At 39.6% G+C, this 7,586-nt stretch overlaps 1 pseudogene; it reads right to left on the bottom strand.

The window, feature by feature from the left end:
- Positions 1–3,303: 3,303 nt before the first annotated feature.
- Positions 3,304–3,955, bottom strand: LOC114223800 (large ribosomal subunit protein uL1 pseudogene; annotated as a pseudogene).
- Between the last annotated feature and the right edge of the window lie 3,631 nt (positions 3,956–7,586).

Below are 7,586 nucleotides of genomic sequence, written 5' to 3'. Positions count from 1 at the left end.
AAAATATAAAAACAGGCCTCTCTCCACAGCCCGAAGTGGGCTAAGGAGGGGAAACATCTTGACTGATCATTCTGTTGTGGTGGCTGATTGCCAAAGGGGCCTCAATTATCCCCCTCCTATTAATTATCTCCCTCCTATTATCCATGCCCCCCCTTTTTCAGTAGGCTCTATGCCCAACATGGGGCTTGAACTCATGACCCCAAGATTAAGAGTCACGTGCTCTGCAGACTGAGCCAGCCAGGCATATCCCTACCCCTTTTACGAACGTGACTTTGCAGCTTGTTCCATCAAGGGGAGGAGTTTGTGTCCCCACCCTTGAACTTGGACTGGTCCAGTGACTTGCTTCAGGCAAGAGCAGGTGGCATGCCATTTCTGAAGTGAGGCTCAGGGGGCTCAGAAGCTTCTGCTCCCTTTCCTGGAAGCTTGTTAGTCCCTGAGAGCGAGTCCTGGCTAGCATGATGGAGGATGAGAGGCGTGGCGTGGAAGTGAGTTGTCCCAGCTGAGGTCATTTTAGCCACGGTATCCACTATCTGCTATTGTGCATCAGATTATTCCCCAAACTAGTGGCTTAAAACAACAATGGACGTTGATTACTTCACACAGCTTCTAAAGTCAGGAATCCAGCTGGAGCTTAGAGGAGGTTCTGGCCTGAGCTTTCAGATAACATGCAGGCTGGGCCTGGAATCTTCTGAGGCTGGAGGATTCACTTCCAAGGTGATTCCCTCCATGGCTGGCCACTTGGTGTTGCTTGTTGGCTGGAGGCCTCTGTTACTCCCCAGGATGGCCTCTCTCCACAGGCCACAAGACGGCTATCCCCCTGCCCCTCCCCACCTCAGAGCAAGCAATCCAAGAGGGCGAGCTGGAAGTGGCAGTGCCTTTGAGGACCTAGCCTCAGAAGTCTCCTGCCTTCACTGCTCTGACACCTTCTGCTTATTAGAAATGAGTCACTAAGTTTGGCCCATATTCAAAGGAAGGGGGATTAGGTTTCACCTTTTGAAAGGAAGAATGTGGAAGAATTTTCAGACACATCCTAAAACCACCCCAAAGAGCAAGCCTCCAGTAACCCCTCCCACTGACCACAGATGCCTAGGTAAGCCCTCAGCGTCAGCCAGCCCAGCCCACAACCACAGAACTTCCCAGCTAACCTGCAGACCCCTGGGCAAAACCAATGCATGTTTTAAATCACTAGGTTTTGTCATGGTTGGCTAGATAGCAGGACTTAATTAAGATACCTACTGAGACTGTGTGCAGTGAGGGAAGGCTACTTTTCTTTTCTTTTTTTTTTTAAGATTTTATTTATTTGAGAGAGAGAATGAGTACAAGCAGGGGGAGTGGGAGAGGGAGAAGCCGACTCCCCACTGAGCTGGGAGCCCAATGTGGGGCTTGATCCCAGGACCTGGAGATCATGACCTGAGCCGAAGCAGACAGTTAACCATCTGAGACACCCAGGTGCCCCAAGGGAAGGCTAATTTTCTAAAGGAAGGTGAGGATGCTACCAGGCACAGAGATCTGCTAAAATACTTGTCTTTACAGAACCTTGACAGTTTTTTTTTTTTTTAAGATTTATCTATTTTAGAGAAAGAGAGGGTACATGCACACACAAATGGGGGCGGGGGGCAGCAATGGCAGAGGGAGAGAATCCCAAGCCGACTCTGTGCTGAGCACGAATCCCGACACAGGGCTCAATCTCCTGACCCTGAGATCATGACCTGAGCCAAAACCAAGAGTCAGATGCTTAGCCAACTGAGCCACCCAGGCGCCCCAAACCTTGACAATTCTATAAAGGCATGGCATAGATAGATGTCACAGTGTGAAACAATCATAGTAGTAGAAGCATTTCAAGGTCCGGAGTTATCACAGATTATAAGCTCCCAGGACATAAAGGTCATGTTTACCTTGAGTAGCCCTGCAAAGTAGACCACAGTGTAGATACTCAGTGACTGACTCTTAATACAGGAAGAGGGTGGTTGACACTGGAGGTCCTTCCTAAAAGTTAACCATCTGAGCATGGTTTTAAAAGTGCAATAGGAATTTCTGAATTACTCGGTAGTAATTACTGAATTATTCAGAGGGCTTTGAATATGCAACACCTTGAAGGTGTGGAGCAGTGTGGCATAATTTAGAAACTAGTGGTGTGGAATTCCTAGAACCTGAGGTCCAAAGACACACTGGTGGAAAACAAGTATAAGGAGGTAGAAAAAGGACAGAGTGTCAAAAGCTTTGCATGTAGTTGGTCATTCATCTTTGTGTTCCCAGGACAGTGTGAGTTGATGTATGCTGCCTGGATATAATTATTAATAGGGCTCCCTTTCACTGTCAAAAAAGTCCTGGTTTGGGCAATAAATTCTATGGTCAGTGTGATCCTGTGCTGTGATGAGAAGAACCAGTGTCCACAGGTTAATCAATGACTGGGCTTTTCGCTCTATAATGAAACAATGAAAAGACATAATGTTTTTTGAGTTGAGAACACTTTTGCGAGAAAAAATAAGAATCAAAGAAATTGTTTTTTCTAATATTTTATTTATTTATTTGAGAGAGAGAAATACAGAGAGAGATCATGAGCAGGGGGAAGGGTAGAGGGAGAAGCAGACTCCCCGCTGAGCAGGGAGCCTGATGCAGGGCTAGATCCCAGGACCCTGGGACCATGACCTGAGCCAAAGGCAGATGCTTAACTGACTAAGCCACCCAGGCGCCCTCAAGGAAGTTATTTCTAGTGAGTGATTGCCAAGGCAAGACTTTCAAAAAAGCCTTCTTAGCCCTGTTTTCCACAAGATTATATTTTAATGTTTTATATGGCTTCCTGTTAGGAACGTGAACTTAATATTTAATATGAACTGACGATTTTCTTTTACTATATGTACCAATTAAGGACTTTTATGACAGGACTGTTGTTTGGAAACGTTGTGTAAAATAAATAGATTTTTTTTTTCTGATCAGAGAAAATAGTCATGGAAGAAACTTCATTGTTTTTCTTTTTCTACATACTATTTAATTACAAAAGTAATGCTCCTGATAAGGACTCAAGTGATACAGAGATTTACTATAAAAATTATTATTCAATTCCCTCCTGATTTTCAATCAATCCCACTGAGTTAGCTAATGTACTTTCTTACCTACAAAGTTATCAGGATATTGACATATATTTTATTGAAATATTCTATAGTTTTATTAATAATGTTATGTTTGGGCATTTAAATATGGGTAAAATTTTTGGATATGATGTGAGATAAGAATTCAATTTTGTTTTTTATTACTCTTTTTTTTTTTTTTTAAGGGTGGCACTAGGATTTATTGAACTGTGCCTTAGTACAGATGCTGGGGCTTGCCCATGGTGCTCTTGATGTATAAAGCCCGGACGTTCTGCCAATTCTTCTTGAGCAAGGACACCAGGAAACTGACCGCTAAGTGGATGTTGTACACAAGCTCATCATCTGTCATCTTCACATGGCCAACAGCCACTGCCAGACACAGCACCTTCTTCATCTGGAATTTGATGGTGGACTTCACTTCATCCTCTTTGGCCACCATGTTTTCATTGTGGGTCAGCAAGGAAGGGAACTTGCCAGCCTTATTCAGGCCTGGGCCCAGGATTCGTGGGATCTGCTTGATCAGAGATTCTGAAGCCAAAAAGGCACATACTTCTTGGCCAACTTCTTGACTAATTTCTTATTCTTGTTGAGTTTCTTCAGTGCCTCAATATCCATGTGGGAAATATCCACTGCCTTGGCCTCATCACAGTGCTGCTGATCCCCCAAAACACATACGGAGAACTTGGGGTGGGGAGTGGACTTAAGCCTGATGGTGCCCGAGAAGCGTTTGTCCTTCTGAGGGTCACAGTTCTTCAGACTGATCTGCAGCTCCACCTCTCCAAAAACTTCCGGCGCTTGCGCTGGTTCCCGTGCAGGACTTCCCGCACTGCCTCGTACAGGGTGTTGCAGGAGACTTTGCTGCTCATGGTTCTTTGCACCGCAGTCTGTTTTTTTTATTACTCTTAATCACTAATTTGAAATGCCTTTCTATATTCCCATAAATATATGCTTAGCTTTGGGATTTATCTTGTGTCCCATTAATCTATGTACATATTTTTGCATTTTTACACTACTGTTTCAATTTCTATGGCTTTGTATTATTATTATTTTTAAAGATTTTGTTTATTTGAGAGAGAGAGAGCACGAGAGGGAAGAGGGTCAGAGGGAGAAGCAGACTTCCCGCTGAGCGGGGAGCCTGATGCGGGACTCGATCCCGGAACTCCAGGATCATGACCTGAGCCGAAGGCAATCGCTTAACCAACTGAGCCACCCAGGCGCCCCTGTATTATGTTTTAATATTTGATAAGACAAGGTCTTTCTTATTGTTCTTGTTTGTCAAAAAATCCTTATTGATTTTTTGTGCATTTTTTTTTCTTTCAAATGATTTTAGAATCAGGTTATCAAGTTCCAATTTTAAAAATTCCTTGTGGGGCACAGGGGATTTTTAGGGCAGTGAAACTGTTCTGTATGATAATGTGCTGATGGACATTACGTATTATATATTATGAATTCATGAAAATGAAAACTAAAATAAACTACAATACAAAGAGTGAATCTCAATGTAAACTGTGGACTCAGTTAATAATGATGTATTGATATTGCTTCATCACTTGCAGTAAGTATACCACACCCATGCATGATGGTAATAATAGGGAAACTGAGGGCAAGGGAAAAATAATTTATGGGAACTCTCTACTTTCTACTAATTTTTCTGTAATTCTGAAACTCCTCTAAAAATGAAGTCTGTTAATTTTGGGGGGGACTGCCCTGCTTAATTTGTGGGGAATTGGCATCTTTAAAATATAAAGTCTTGGCATCCTAGAACATTAGTTCAGGTCTTCTTGGATGTCCTTCCTTTAAGTACGTCTTCCGCTTTTTCATTTTATTTATTCCTAGGCATTTTACAACTTTGTTGCAATAGTGAAAAATATCTCTCTTATCTCTACTATGTATTCCTATTGGCTCTCTCTGTGATTTAAGAAAGATGGCATTTTTTAAGTGTAATTTAAAGTAGTTTATTACTATATATTATGTTACTAATTCACTTAATTACTCACTAAGTCTACATTGTTCCAAAATCAGAACTCTTTTAAAATAGTTATCATGAATTTTCTTTTTATGTCTTATCTCTAGTGTTGTATTAAACAGTGTGTAGGCATATGTACCAAAGACCAAAATGTTTTCTACATTGATTGCAAAGAACTTTTAAGCCTGTCTTTCCAGGGACTTTAAGTAAAGATTTTTAACTCTGAGAACAGCAGTTTTGTGATGAGCTACAAGAGAATTCACATTATTTGTCAACAATGGTATTGCTTATGCACTTCCTTTCAGTCCACAGTTACTAAATAGGGTACAATTACAGTTCTGGCATTCATGATTCAACTCCAAATCACAGTGCTACATAGACAACTAAGTGATTATATAACAATACTTTTGAATATGCCAGAGGAATTTCAACACACTTCCTGAATGGTAAATAAATTCTTTCACATATGCAGGTAGGTTAGTCATATACTTAGATTATGTTTTCCATTGTTAAATCAAAGATTTTAATTTTGCTTTTTCATCATGGTCAGATGTTTTTATGGTTATTATTTATCCTTAAGTTTCCTGTATCATTTTTTACACTTATAGTTATTTAAAGTGTATCTTAAAATTTAGATTGATACATTACTCCTAACTTTCAGAGTAAAATTAAAGCAGAGAATAAAGATAGAAGGGCAGATCCAATCCAATCCAATATTATTCCATTTTTATACCTTTTGCTAGCTTATTGGTTTTATAAAATACATTTTTACTTACATAGTCTATTTTCAAGTGATAATGTACCAATTAATTTATAGTTAAAGACACTTAAGCTAATATACTTCCATTTATCTTCCTGTACCCTTTGTGTTATTGTTGTAATATATTTTACTTCTGTATATGTTGTAAACACTACACTACATTGTTATCATTTTTTGCTTTAAATAATTGATTATCGGGATGCTTGGTTGACTCAAAAGGGGATGTGACTCTTGATTTCAGGATCATGAGTTCAAGCCCCACGTTGGGCATGGAGCCTACTTAAAAAAAAAAAAGAAACAAATAACCAATTATCTTTTAAACAAAGAAAAACACCTGCATACCCATGTAGTCATAGTTTATAGTGTTTTCATTCCTTTGTATAGATCTATATTTCCAAATGGTATCATTTTCCCTCTGCTAGAAGCACTTCCTTTAGCATATTTTGTAGTAAGGGTCTGCTGGTAATAAATTCTTTAGCTATCATAACCCCAAGAAAGTTCTTTATTTTGACTTCAGTTTTGAAGGTGGTTTCATTGGATTAGAACTCTAAGTTGCCAGTGTTTTCTTTTACTACTTTACAGCTATTGCTCCACTGTCTTATTGCTTGCATTGTTTCCAAGGAGAAGTATCTTGTCATCTTTACCTTTGAGCCACTGTACATCACATGTCATTTCCCTCTGATTGATTTTTAAGATTTTTCTCTTTATCAGTGGTTTTGAGGCATTGACTATGATGTAGGTTTCATTGAGCTTCCTGGATCAGTGAGTTTAGACTTTATGACAAATCTGTAAAATTTTCAACCATTATTCTTTTCAATTTTTTTTGAAAGATTTTATTTATTTATTTGAGAGAGAGAGAGAGAGAGCACAGATGGAGGGGAAGTAGGGGAGGGAGAGAATCTCAAGCAGACTCTGAGCTGAGCACAGAGCCCAACACAGGGCTCAATCTCATGACCCTGAGATCATGACCTGAGCCAAAACCAAGAGGTGGTTGCCTAACTAACTGAGTCACCCAGGCGCCTCTCAAATATTTTTTTCTACCTGTCCTCACTATCATTCTGGAACTATAATTACAGGTATATTAGGCTGACTGAAATTGTCCCATGACTCACTGAGGCTCTGTTCATTCTTGAATCTTTCTTTTTCACTTTGCTTCATTTTGGATAGTTTCTTTTTTGAAATGTGTTCATGTTCACTAAACTTTTCTCCTACAGTGTCTAACCTGCAGTTAATGCCATCTAGTGTATTTTTTTAGCTTATACATTATGGTTCTTGTCTCTTGGTCTTTGATTTGGATCTTCTTTATAACTTCTGTATCTGTGTTACTTTTCAAGCATATTTGGAATACAGGTATAATAAATGTTTTAACGTCTTTGCTAATTTTAATATCCATGTTAGTTCTGGGTCATTTTAAATTGAATTTTTTCCATATTATAGGTTGTATTTTGCCCCTCTTTGCATGCATGGCAATTTTATTAGATATTAGATGGTATAAATTTTACATTTTTTGAGTGCAGGATATTTTTATATTCCAATAGATCTTCTTGAACTTTAGTATGGAATGCAATTGTTAGGAAGGAATTTGATTGTCACATCTTTATGATTTGTTAAGACAGACTGAAGCAGTGCTCAGTCTATGGCTAGTTATTTCCCTACCACAGAGGCAAAGCCTTCTGAGTATTCTGCCTAACACCTTGCGAATCAGGAGGTTTTCCAATTTGGCTAGTGGGAACAGGCATTGTTTCCAGTCTTCTGTGAATCAGAGCCCTGT

The sequence above is a fragment of the Eumetopias jubatus genome, unplaced genomic scaffold (assembly GCF_037043125.1).
Source record: "Eumetopias jubatus isolate StellerSeaLion01/CBP00866 unplaced genomic scaffold, mEumJub1_p1.0 scaffold_7, whole genome shotgun sequence".
Classification (NCBI taxonomy): Eukaryota; Metazoa; Chordata; class Mammalia; order Carnivora; family Otariidae; genus Eumetopias; species Eumetopias jubatus.
Note: the sequence above shows the minus strand (reverse complement) of the source record. Positions and strands in the feature narration are given on the sequence as shown.